General features: G+C 25.8%; 1 long non-coding RNA gene across 1 annotated transcript in view; it reads left to right on the top strand.

The window, feature by feature from the left end:
* Positions 1 to 189: 189 nt before the first annotated feature.
* LOC135956543 (uncharacterized) overlaps positions 190 to 13184 on the top strand; it is a 240211-nt gene continuing 227216 nt past the window's right edge. The window contains exon 1 of the long non-coding RNA XR_010576380.1: positions 190 to 271. This is a non-coding gene — a long non-coding RNA (uncharacterized LOC135956543). The remainder of the gene's footprint in view (positions 272 to 13184) is intronic.

Here is a 13184-nt window from a genome sequence, read left to right as displayed (position 1 = left end):
TAAAATAAATTATAAATAAAATAAAATTAAAATTCAAACTAAACTAAAAATAAAAATTAATTTAATATCCTAATAAATTAAATCGAAAACCCTTAAAAAGTGTTTAAACTTATTTTATAGCAATTAAATAATATTTAAGTTTATATAAATAAAACAAAAACAAAAATAAAAATTAATTAAATACTATAACGTTGGCTAAAAGTTTTAATTAAACTTTGCTGTATGTGTGATTAAATTTTTGTTGCGGAAACATCGTTTGTTATTTAACAAGGTAATTTCATTTATTGTTTAACGTTTATTTTATTATTGAAGGTAAATTAGCAAATATAATTAATGTTCTTTTTTTTTGTTGCTCTCTTCTATGAGGGTTGTGTACGTGTGTGTTTGTTTTGAAAAAAAATATAATATAAAATACACAAGTGAAAAATCATATAATATTGATTTTTTCGAAGAATATTGAACATTGTAATTGAGTGATTTGTAAATATTTTGTTAAAAAAAATAATACTTTTAATATAAAGGGAATTTCTGTGTTTCAAAAATTAGTACAGGGTATGAAATTTATCAAAAATGTTTATTCAGATGAAGAAGTTTTTGTTTTATGCATTTATTTTAGTTCAGCGAGAACTCTAACCAGTTCTAGACAAGGCGTATGAGTTATATTTATATATTTTATATGTATTAATATTACTTATACGTTACAGATGTACTTTAAATTGTAGGCACTTAATTATTATAATTCTTTAAGACCTTATTCGTAATCTTTAAATTTAACAAAGGTTTTGAAACGAATTTTGTATGGAAATTTTGTTTTATAAATTGATTATGAATAAAGGGCTTAGTTAGTATTTATTTTAGTAAATTATTCAGGCTTGAGTTCATTATTAGCAAGAAAAATTTTCATAATTTTAAAATTTTTATTATGAAAATTTAATAGAGATTTTCTTTCTAAGAAAAAAATCTAATGAACTCAAGCCTGAATAACGTATTAATTAAAAAAGACTTAATAAAATATGTGAGGAGCCGCAGAACAAAACGTACTTTTTTGAAAATTTAAAAATTTTGGGAAATTGATTTCAATCCAAATATAAAAATTTCCAAAAAATCAATTCAAAAATGTACCTTTTGTTCTGCGGCTCCTCATGTTATTATTATTTAAATAAAATTAGATTTTAGTTTGTTTTATGGGTCAGAATTTTGATTTCTTGGTCAAAATTATTTACAATTCATATTATATTGGAAATTAGTATCTTTAATAATTGTTTAAAATGTTAATTTTATCTTCAAACGTGTGATTTATTAAATAATCATTAATATCAGATAATTTAATTTGTGTATAATTTAATTATGTGGGTTATAGTCTTGCGGAGTACATTAAAAATTTCAGAAACACCCTCGAATTCAGAAGTTATTTTAAAAAAATCGTTTTCAGTGATGTTCGTCAACTTATTGACCTGTAACTCAGTCAGTTTTAGTCCGACTTTAATTTTTTTAACGGGTTTGGATAGAAAACTGATTACGTTTTAAAATTACGTGCATTTTTTAATACTTTTGTATGTTATAAGTATTGTTTATGTTAAGAATATCTTAAAAAAAGTAATTTATCAACTTCTTTGATTTTAGTCGCTTTTCAGTGCTTATTTTTATATGAAAGCTTATAAAAATGTATACCAATGCACAGTGGTTTCCCCCATAGACTAAAAATCCAAAAAAATAAAATTTTTTTTCTATGCTTTATTGAACCAAATTTATTGATAACACTCTAAATTTTATGAATCTAACAAATTTTGTTATTTTTTTGCGAGATTTAATATGTGTGTCCGTTGAAAGTGGAGGTATGTTTATATTGAATATAAAATTTTTATATTGTCATAAAAGAAAACTTAAGTTTGACTAAAACATTGTTCGCGATATTGTGGCAGAAGTCTCCAATAACCCTACAAACATTAAATTTTAACTTATTTTCTACCAAATTAAATAATAAGAGCTGCAAAAATTTAAGCCCATTAAAAAATTCCTGAAGAATACTTTTTTGACCTTTTCAAAACACACGTTTTTTAAAAAACAACTTTTTCACGTAGACTTTTATATGTATGGCCCTCATCTGCCCACAACTTCTTATACATCAAATTGTAGATTTTTTTCCACTCTTTAAATTAAAAAATATTGTTGCTGCGGGTTTTTTCATATTTTCGCATAGGGATGTGATTTACATAGTCATCCGATGAAGAATAATAAAAAATCGAATTTTGTTTTGTACTATTTCTTTTTAAGAATATACGATTTTTGGAGTACTTCATTAACTTATCATACAAATTAGAGCTAAAAAGTTATACAACAACGATTTCAGGCCGAAATGGGACTTTTGGTAGATAGGCCAAAAGCTGGTGGTTGCGGAAATTGGAATTTCAAATCAATTAAAATGGAATAAACAATTTTTAAAACAAACGAATTTTCATATTGAAATACATACTTTATTTCAAAAATTCTTAAAAGAAATCTATATGCCAATTAACCCTTCAAAGATCAAATGGCTACTTTGGCTACAGTGTTTATATTTTTTCCCAAAAATTTGCAAACTTTAAGTTCTTCGTCATGCTATGAGATCACAAATTTTGATTTATGACCGCTTGTTCATATAAGGGAAACCACTGTGCAATGTATAAAGAAAATTAAGTTTTTAACAAAACATGGTTTTAATTATTCAAATCGGATGAAAATTAGAAAAGTTTTTCATTAAAACCTTTTTAATTAAAAAAAAAAAAAATAAGAAAATTTCGGTATTTCAGAAATTATTACAGGGCATAACATTTATCAGAAATGTTCATTCAGACGAACATTTTTTGTTTTTTATACATATCCATTTATTTAAGTTCAGCGAGAAATCTAAACTAGTAGAGAAGGCGTATGAGTTATTTTTATATATTTTATGTATATGTATTAATAGTACTTATACGTTACAGATGTACTTTAAAATGTTGACACATAAATATTATCATTCTTTAGTATTTATTATAATAAATTATTCAGGCTTGAGTTCATTAAATGTTTTTCTTGACAAAAAAACCTTTATTTATTAAATTTTCATAATTTTAATTTCATAAAATGTTCATAAATTCTTTAATACTATGAACATTTAATAAAGATTTTCTTTCTAAGGAGAAAATCAAATGAACTCATGCCTAAATAGTGTATTAATATAATACACATATATAATTTTTTAAACAGTTGTTGGTTGTATTACTACAAAATTGGACTTCATAAAAGATATTGATATTTTTAACTAAAATTAAAGTTTAGTTTATATAGAGGCTAGAATTTTGTTTATTTATCTTATAAAATTTTATTTTTTGCAATAAAATTGAAAATATTTTATATTTTGAATTTTATTACAATTACTATAACACAATAAAAGAATCATTATAAATACAGCTACAAATTTAATGGAAATAATATTAACGATAAGTGACAAAGAATTTCACAAGGAGAATAAAGAAAATATTAAAAATATATTTGGTGACAATAATTTTCCAATTCAACTAATTAATAAATTAATAGGGCAATATAAAGATAGAAATATAAATAATACAAACAACAGAGTAGAACCATGTACAAGAATTATCTGAAAGATTAGAAAAAGTGAAAATCTTCGATACCAATAAATATTGAATGGTGTACAAAACTTATAATACATTAAATAGATTATGGATATGTCGAATATAGCATAAAAATTAACTTGTGATGGAAATGGAAAAAATAAAGTTTATGTAGGTACAACGAAAAATTAACTAAAAACTAGAATTGCAGGACATAAATCAGACAAAAAAAAAACAGAGACAATATTACATCATAAAGTGTAATAAAAAGGCCAAATTAAGTAAAATAACTATACAGTTATAAAAATGCACTGTGCTTTGCAATGACGGACAGAAGCAAGAAATCATTGAAATTTTGTTGGTTTATTTTTACAAATATACGATTTATATAAAATTTATTTAAAAGGTGATGGAAAGGCTTGCGCCATTTATAGCAATTTTACTTTGAACCAAATTTATACAGATGTTTTCGTACAATTACTATAACAAATTGAGAGATTGCTGTATTAATAATAAATAATTTGCCAAAGCAGTTTGCAAAATTTTAAAACAAAAAGTATGAAATTATTTAAAAATCTATATGTATATCGTGGGCCTATATTCAAAAGCCTCTATTTTATAAAACATAACTTTTCAGGAGAGTCAAAACACAATTTTTTTCGCGTATTACTTGAGTTTTTAAAATTTAAAAGAAACTACTGAAGCTCACATATAATTGGTTGCAACATTTAGTGCAACATTTTAGCATTATTGTGGGCTTTATGATAGATAGATTTTTCTTTTCAAGATAGGTTATTGTTCTCAAAATATTCAATTGCCCAATTCACAATCGATGTCGTAGTGTTGTAGCATTGTATGTCATAAATATTTTTCAAACAAATTTTACGAAACAAAAACAAAATATTAATAAAAAAAATGACGACATACAACGATACAACGCTACGACACCAATTGTGAATTGGGCAAATGTGTATGTATGCAAATGATAAGATAGAGGATTTTGTATTTTAATAAAATTAAATTATTTTGATTTCATTTATGCAATCTGTCAGTTTTTAACGTAATTTATTTAAGATAACGGCTAATAATAAATAAATTATCATAAAATAATAGATGACACTTTAAAAGTAGAAACTTTTTTTTTTAAAAAAACTCATAGTCGTCAAATTTCTCAAAAACAAAAAGGTAAAATATTTTCATGGTAATTCAATTCAGAATCGACATTCGCTATTTTGATAAATGATTGAAAAATTAAAAAATTCATGTTCAGCATGCAAAAATTAATAAGAAAACATGAATTGCAAAAAGAAATTATTCCAATATTTGAAAATTAATTTTGCATTCATACAATTGACTTTTATTTGTAAGGTTTTTTTAGTTGGTAACAAAAAAGACGTTAAAAATAAAAGTTGGGAAGTCAAAAAATTTACTTTTGCTTAAATTTGGTATTTTTGATATTTTTTTCTGACAAAAAAAAAAAAAAATCAGCAAATAATTAAATTATGTTGTGATTTTTATTATAAACCCGGTAGCATTTACTAATGTTAGTTCTTCAAATTTCTCCAAACCAAAAAAACATGCCTGTTCTTTTTTATTTGCAAATAATATATCTAAATTTTCACTGCATACTTTAGGGAGCTTTTTTATTGCAGTTGACAGGACTAAAAAAAAAATGTTTGAATATTTTTTCTTTACAAACCATCTCCTCAAAATTTCGAATCGAATAAAAAACAAGTAAGAAAGTATGGTCGGTCAAGCCCGACACTAAGTAAAAGAGCAAAAACATTTTTCTTTTAAAATTTCAATAATTTATATTTTTGAGTGATTTTCGGAAGTGGGCCAATTATGGACCGATCGATTGAAACTGGCTGAAATCGGTCCATTATATCACCTAGCCCCCATACAAATGTCCTTCCGAAATTGGACTTTATCGGTCATAAATGTTTAATTTATAAAAGTATCTCCACAAATTGCGCTCCAAATAAGTTTTATATATACAAAATTCATGTCACCAAATTTTGTTACGATCGGTCCATAATTAGTCATAGCTCCCATATAGACCCGCTTCCGAAAATCACTTTAACGTGCATAAATCGCTTAAAAATTTTGGTATACTCACAAAATTCAACATAGTAAACTTTCATATAGACATAAATCACACGACCTAATTTCATGGTGATCGGTCCATAATTGGTCATAGCCCCCATATAAGGCCCACTTCCGAAAATCACTCAAAAATATAAATTATTGAAATTTTAAAAGAAAAATGTTTATGCTCTTTTACTTAGTGTAGGGTATTATATGGTCGGGCTTGACCGATCATACTTTCTTACTTGTTTTGTATGTAATTATTTGCTGGGTAATAATTTATGTTGAGAATATGGGAGATTTTATTTAGCAATTTCTTACTAAATACATGTACATATGTATGTAGAAGTGATTACATTAAGAATGTGTTAATTAAACTTCAATATAAATGAAATAAAATATTCCAAAAATTATCAAAATTCCTTTACTTATAAATATAAATACATATTTACAAAAATACATACATATGTATGTGTTTATTAAACTTAATAAATTTAATTAAGTTGTAAGTTATTAAAAATGTTTATAATAATTTGTAGTAGTTATAAGTAATATTATTGTAAAATACTTAAACTCAATCAATGACTGTTTAAGTGAGTTGCAAAAGTTCAAGCTAATAAGACATGATGAAACACTATTTTTGGATATTCTATATAGACTTAAGGGCAAAATTGAGCTCAAATCTAAACAAGTTCATCCCGATTATTTTCAGTTTTTGTTTTCTACATTTTGATATTATTCCTGATTTAAAATTTTGAAAATAATATCATTCTGAGTTGTAGGATGTTAAAAGATTTTACGACTAATATCACGGTGTGTAATTTTTTGAGTCATAACCATATACGTACACCTCTACGTGATAAAAGACCAAAAAAAAGACCCGTGTATCCCAGTTTTGCCCAAAGTTTGGGCCTCGGTGTCATTTCTGAAAAAAAGTGATAATTTTCTCAGGTTAATATCTAGCAAACCGTTCGGAATTTTGATTTACTCTCTGAGGCAAAGTTGTAGCCTTTGTCATAAAGAACAAAAATTGTGAATATATAAAATCAAAAAAACTTCATCTTCAAGATCAAAATCGCAAAAAACTTTAAAACATTTTGTTCTTTATGACAAGGGCTACAACTTTGTCTCAGAGAGTAACTGTTTGAAGCTGTTTTAGAAATAAATATAGATTTTTTTTGCAAAAAAAATAATTTTTCAGTAAAATTTCGAAATTTTTGTTTTTTAAAACGGCATAAAAAATTGGAAAATGCGGAAAGAAATTGAAAATATTTCCAAAACGACTGCTCAGATTAAAAAATGTTAAGCCTTACTTAAAGGCAATTTTATTGCGGAATTTAGATTTTTTCAGTTCATTCAATACTAAACTAAACAGTTTTTAAGTTACGCGAATATATGTTGTGCAACCTCTTCCATTTTCGAAATAACCGTATATCTCGAAAACAAGAGCTAACCTAAAAACACGGTTAGCACCACTGGCTTCAGCATAATCGAATTAGTTTAACCGACTGGGTGCCACGGTGCCCCTCTGCACAGTGTTATGATTTGTTTACAGCTCTCTCAAGGGTGTTGAATTCACACGGCACCCGTATATGCGAGAGAGTAATATTGATAAATAGAGAGTCGGACTACTTGTTATACTTTGGTTATTTTCATAATGAAAATATTTTTAAAAATCTTCAAAGCAAAAAACCATATAATAATTCCTAGAAATCCTTATAATATTTTAAAGTACTTAAAGACTTTGCATTTAGTTTTACTCTTTCAGTCTTTAATAATATAAAATATTTACTTTTGCAATAAAAATTTCCCTTAAACACCTTCCCTCTCCATGAAATGTCTGCAGTAAAGTTGCCTTATTACAGGCATAAGTATGTAAGTGGATTTCAGTTCTTTTGTTTGTGTAATTATAAGCTTTTTGAAGTGACTCAATAATAATTTGTAATTTTATACAGGATTAAAGTTTTTGTTACAAAGAGGTAAAAAAATGTTGTTTTAATTAAAGGAAAAATAAGATTAAAGTGTAAGAAATACTTAAAAGCAAATAATAATAATGTATGAGAATGTTATAAAATTATGAAAAACTTTACATGGGTAGGCTAGAGAGGGTGTGAGTTTTAATAAAATATAATTAAGGAAATATAGCAGGAGAAGGGCCTACCATATGGCAGCATACAACTGCAAACGACTGAAAATTGAAAATTATTAAACATCTGATTGTTTATTTTTATTTAGAAAATAGTTGTAGTCTTCGGAAGTCTTTCTCATTTTGCAAATACACATTTATATTCGATTTGTATCATTTTATATGTTCCTTCTTTTCTAGTTATTTTATTTACAACGAAAGCTAAAACTCTGTACTTTAGTAAAATAAATATCTTAAACATGTAATTTATTATAAATTAATTAATTGAATAAGGTTGTATTTGCATTTAATTGTGGTTATAGAGATTGTTTTCTACTACATAGATTGATAAACTTTATTAAAATGTAGATACATAAACTATACTATGCTTCAATTATAATTTCAATTTAACCCTTAAATGCATGATTTCTACTTTTATTTTTCTATAAAGTATCAAATATTTAGTTGATTTTTATTTATTATATTTCCTTTAGCTTTAGTTTGATTTAGAAATTCTTTAGCTGAAACTTTTCGTACTCCATTTGATTTTTCGGAATTAGAATCTGAATTAGCATCAAGCTTATATTCGTCTAAAATTAAGTGGAACTGGAATTAGGACAATTGGCAACAATATGCATTAAAGGGTTAAAGGGTTAAAGATACGAATATTGTCTTTGAAATGGTATGAATAAGATTTTTTCTATCAATGCCTGATGAAGCAAGTGTAAGTGCAATATAATTCTGCGACCGTATCGTTGCCCAAAACAGCGACCCAAAAAAATTCCACCAGTTTCATCTTTCACAACTTTCATAACAGTGTCGTATGCATATTTTTGTTGTCGAACAGTTTGTTCCATCACAAATTACGCAAATCCGTTCAGGCGTTCTGCAATTTTAGATATATCGAAAAAAAGTGGGCGTGGTAAATTTAAATTGGATTACTATGAACATTAAAACAAAAAATCTGTCATATCGGTGCAGCCGTTTTACGATTTTAGTTAAAATGGAAAAATATGGTTGCAAAAGTGGGCGTGGTCAATTTGTCCTTCAGTAAAAACTTAAATTGGATTACTACGAACATTAAACAAAATCAGTCAAATCGGTGCAGCCGTTTTCCGATTTTAGATAAATCGAAAAAAGTGGGCGTAAAAGTGGGTGTGGTCAATTTTTCTTTCCGTTAGAATCTAAGCTGGACTATGACGTCCAGCAGTTCTCAACTGATGCTATTACCAACGAACGACATTTGATTTTGATTTATATAGATTCAAATGTTGGCCAATCTTTCAAAATGAAGCATTAAAATCTGAAACGCAAAACATAACTACATATTAAGGTGTCATTCGAATAAAAATTATTCTAATAATCGGGGAAAAAATTTATTTTTATTCGAATGCATAAAATTTTTCAGTTTAGAATAAAAAATAATCGAGTACTTGAAAAACTTAGTCTTTCACAGATTTCAGTTTTAACAGTTTAGTTTCAAAATTATAATTGTTCTTCTGAGAAAATTATGGTTTTATTAATTCTATTATGTTGTGATTAATACTCGTTCAATGCCATAGTCTTTAGAGACATGGTAGGCGTTCATATTGTTCAGGTTACGATGATTTTCGTCAAACAACCCGAATGTGAACAAAAGATCGTAATAGAGCGTAACAATACACACAATTCATTCAGTTTCTTGATGTTGTTGTGGATATTTTATTTTTTACCCAAAAGAGCACATAAATTAAATGCCTCTTTTTGCCTACCAATGCTTCATAGCCTCCATCACTTGACTTAGATTTTAAAATCATTAAAATATGAATAGAGCTGTAAAGTAGAATATTTTTTAATTTAGCATTCTACTTCATTGTTAACAAATAAAAATTTTATTAAGTTATTCGAATAATAATTAATCGAGGAAATTTAAAAAATAATCCATCACTCGAATAATAAAATATTAAGGCAAAATGTTATTCGAACTAAATTAAACTCGAATAATTGTCAACCCTACCAAACATCACTAGATTTCATCTTTTGAAAACTTGCAGTCAATTTCTCCCATATTTTTGCAATTGATTTTTAAAGTTTTTTCAACAACATAATTATACTTATAAACCAAAAAAGTTATTTTGTGACTTTAATAATAAAAATCCATCAAAGACAGTTATTACTCATCTAAAAAGTAAAAGTTTGCATGAAACTCTTTAAAAAAGAGTTACAAATAGCCGTCATTGAAGAACTCATTTGAGGAGTTTTATTTTTCTCGTCAGAAAATAAAACTCAATTTGAGGAGTTTTATTTTTCCAGTCAGAAAATAAAACTCATTTTATATAAATTGACACCTAAAGCTTGCCGCTGTGATGTCAAAAAAGTTATTTTATAACAGTTATTTTGTGACTTTAATAATAAAAATCCATCAAAGACAGTATTACTCAACTAAAAAGTAAAAGTTCGCATGAAACTCTTTAAAAAAGAGTTATAAATAGCCGTCATTAAAGAACTTATTTGAGGAGTTTTATTTTTCTCGTCAGAAAATAAAACCCAATTTGAGGAGTTTTATTTTTGCCGTCAGAGAATAAAACTCATTTCATATAAATTACTACCTAAAGCTTATAACAGTTATTTTGTGACTTTAATAATAAAAATCCATCAAAGACAGTTATTACTCAACTAAAAAGTAAAAGTTCTCATGAAACTCTTAAAAAAAGAGTCATAAAAAGCTCATTTTAGGAGTTTTATTTTTCTCGTCAGAAAACAAAACTCATTTGAGGAGTTTTATTTTTTCCGTCAGAGAATAAAACTCATTTTATATAAATTGACACCTAAATCTTCAGATCATTACAATTTGTAAAGCACCTTGCATTGCAATTGAATAAATTGTCATTAAAATAAAATTAAAGTGGGATTTTAATTTGTTATTCGTTGATTCTTATATCAGGTAGACTCAATAAAGAAATTTTCTGAAAAAAGTAGAAAATAAACGAAAAGAGTTCTATTTTCTAACGGGAAAAATAAAACTCCTCTAATGACTTTTATTTTATTACTGGAAAAATAAAACTCCTCAAATGATTTTTTTTTCTGACGGAAAAAATAAAACTTCCCAAATGACTTTTATTTTATGACAGAAAAAATAAAACTCCACAAATGAGTTTTATTTTCTGACGGAAAAACTAGAACTCCTCAAATGGTTTTTTTTTCTGGCGGAAAAAATAAAACTCCTCAAATGATTTTTTTTCTGACAGGAAAAATAAAACTCCTCAAATGGATTGTTTTTCTGACGGGAAAAAAAACTGTGAAGCTTAGATAATTGATTAGATTATGAAAGAGCTAATCAATACGAATCTCTTGGTATATAACAGCATAGGTTGACACCTAAATCTTCATTGCTTTGTAATTGAAAAGAGTTTTTTTTTCTGACGGAAAAAACAAAGCTTTCCAAATGACAGAAGAAATAAAACTCCCCAAATGAGTTTTATTTTCTGACGGAAAAAATAGAACTCCTCAAATGAGTTTTTTTCTGACGGATAAAATAAAACTCCTCAAATGATTTTTTTCTGACAGGAAAAATAGAAATCCTCAAATGGATATTTTTCTGAAGGAAAAAAAAACTGTGAAGTTTAGATAATTTTTTTAATATCACCATAGATTCTGAAAGAGCAAATCAATATTAATCTATTGGTATATAACAGCATAGGTTTCCGTTGACTCTAACATGAAGAGTTTTTGATTTCATAATTTTCTGCATAATCGTTACTTACGGTTCCTGGAAAATTTAAATAATTTTATTTAAGCCTTCTATGAATATAATGCCAAACTCTTTTCAATTCTTGTTAATTTATTACAAATCATCAGAACTAAATTTTTCTTTTCTATTTTTTACATTCCATACAATTTGCTTCAAATATAATTTGCATACAATTTACAATTTACCGAAATATTTGAGTAAGCATAAATTCTAATTTATTTATTCCTAGAAATATTTCAATATTTTTAGTAGTTTTTTTTTTCTTTCATATTTTCCAATAACTTTTCTTATTTTTCCACTTATAACAGTTTGGTTATAAAAATAAAGTTTTTATTTGTTAACAACATAATGCATAATATTATTAAATAAATAAAATATATCTGGTTTTTTCAATGTTCATTGTTTCCCTGTAATATTTGTATTCAAAAGTATAACCCAATTATCTTATATTTTCCATTACATCCAGTGGGTCTGTGTGTTTGTTTGTGTAAAAGTATAAATAAATCTAAATTTAGGGATAATTTAATAATGTTTAAATGTATTTGTATGAAGATTAGGGTGGTCCTCATTTTACACTTTGGATTTTCGATAAAGCACATTGAGGCAGAATCAAAATATTTTGGAAATATCGGCCATTTCTACCTCTATTTCTGCACTTGGTTTTATACCTTTTGAGCAGCAAAAATCGAAAATTTTAAAAATATAGGCCATCCTAATATACATTTTTGTGTAAAACGTAAACACAGACACCATATAACGTAAACGTAAATATTAGTGTAAAGTTGTGTTAAGTTCATGCAAACATCTAAAGATAAACGTAACTGGGTGTAAGTCCTTGGGAGTTTTACAAAGAAATTTAATAAATTTTTGAATTGTAAAAATATGGGGGAACATTTTTGAAAATTTTATATAAATTTAAGCTACAATAATTCGTATATAACAGTTTAATTTATTTCCCTACATGTTTTATCCATTACTTCCCCCAATAAATAATGTGTTTTCAATTAGCCAGGGAGAATTTATGTTTCTATTTTAACAAATGCAAAATATTATTTTTAATTTACCTTTTTTTTTGTTTCTTTTTGCAGCGAAGTAAAGCAAAAACTATAACTATTTTATGAATACTCGTAAATTAATATAATATTTAAATGTAACACTGGGGAATGTTAATGTATTTCAATGAATTTGTGCTGGGATTAACTTTTTAGCATGAAATTATTGCAAATTTATTGCATATTTTTTGATATAAGTAAAAAAATAATTTAAAATTTGGGCTGCTAGGAAAAAAAGTTGGAAGTAATTGAATTATTTATTAAAATTAATGGACTAACTATTAACTGTTGTTAAATTGTTTATGAATATTTAATTGTTTAAAAGATTTTTAATTTATTTGAATGTAAATATAATAGACAAATTAAAAGATTTTATAAAAATATTGTATTTTAAAATCAGAAAATCGCTCTCTAATTCAAGTGATAGAAATTACAGCTTATTTTCGGTTATAAAACGGAAATGGCTTAACATAACTAGTTAGTATAATAGTAAATAGTTCATCGATACAAAATAAAATATTGTAAAGAAAAAGTAACCAGTAATTTAAAATAATATAATGTAACGAAATTGCATTATTAATTTGAATTTAACA

Source organism: Calliphora vicina, chromosome 4 (assembly GCF_958450345.1).
Source record: "Calliphora vicina chromosome 4, idCalVici1.1, whole genome shotgun sequence".
NCBI lineage: Eukaryota > Metazoa > Arthropoda > Insecta > Diptera > Calliphoridae > Calliphora > Calliphora vicina.
The sequence above is the reverse complement of the archived record's forward strand: the minus strand, read 5'-3'. Positions and strand labels throughout refer to the sequence as shown.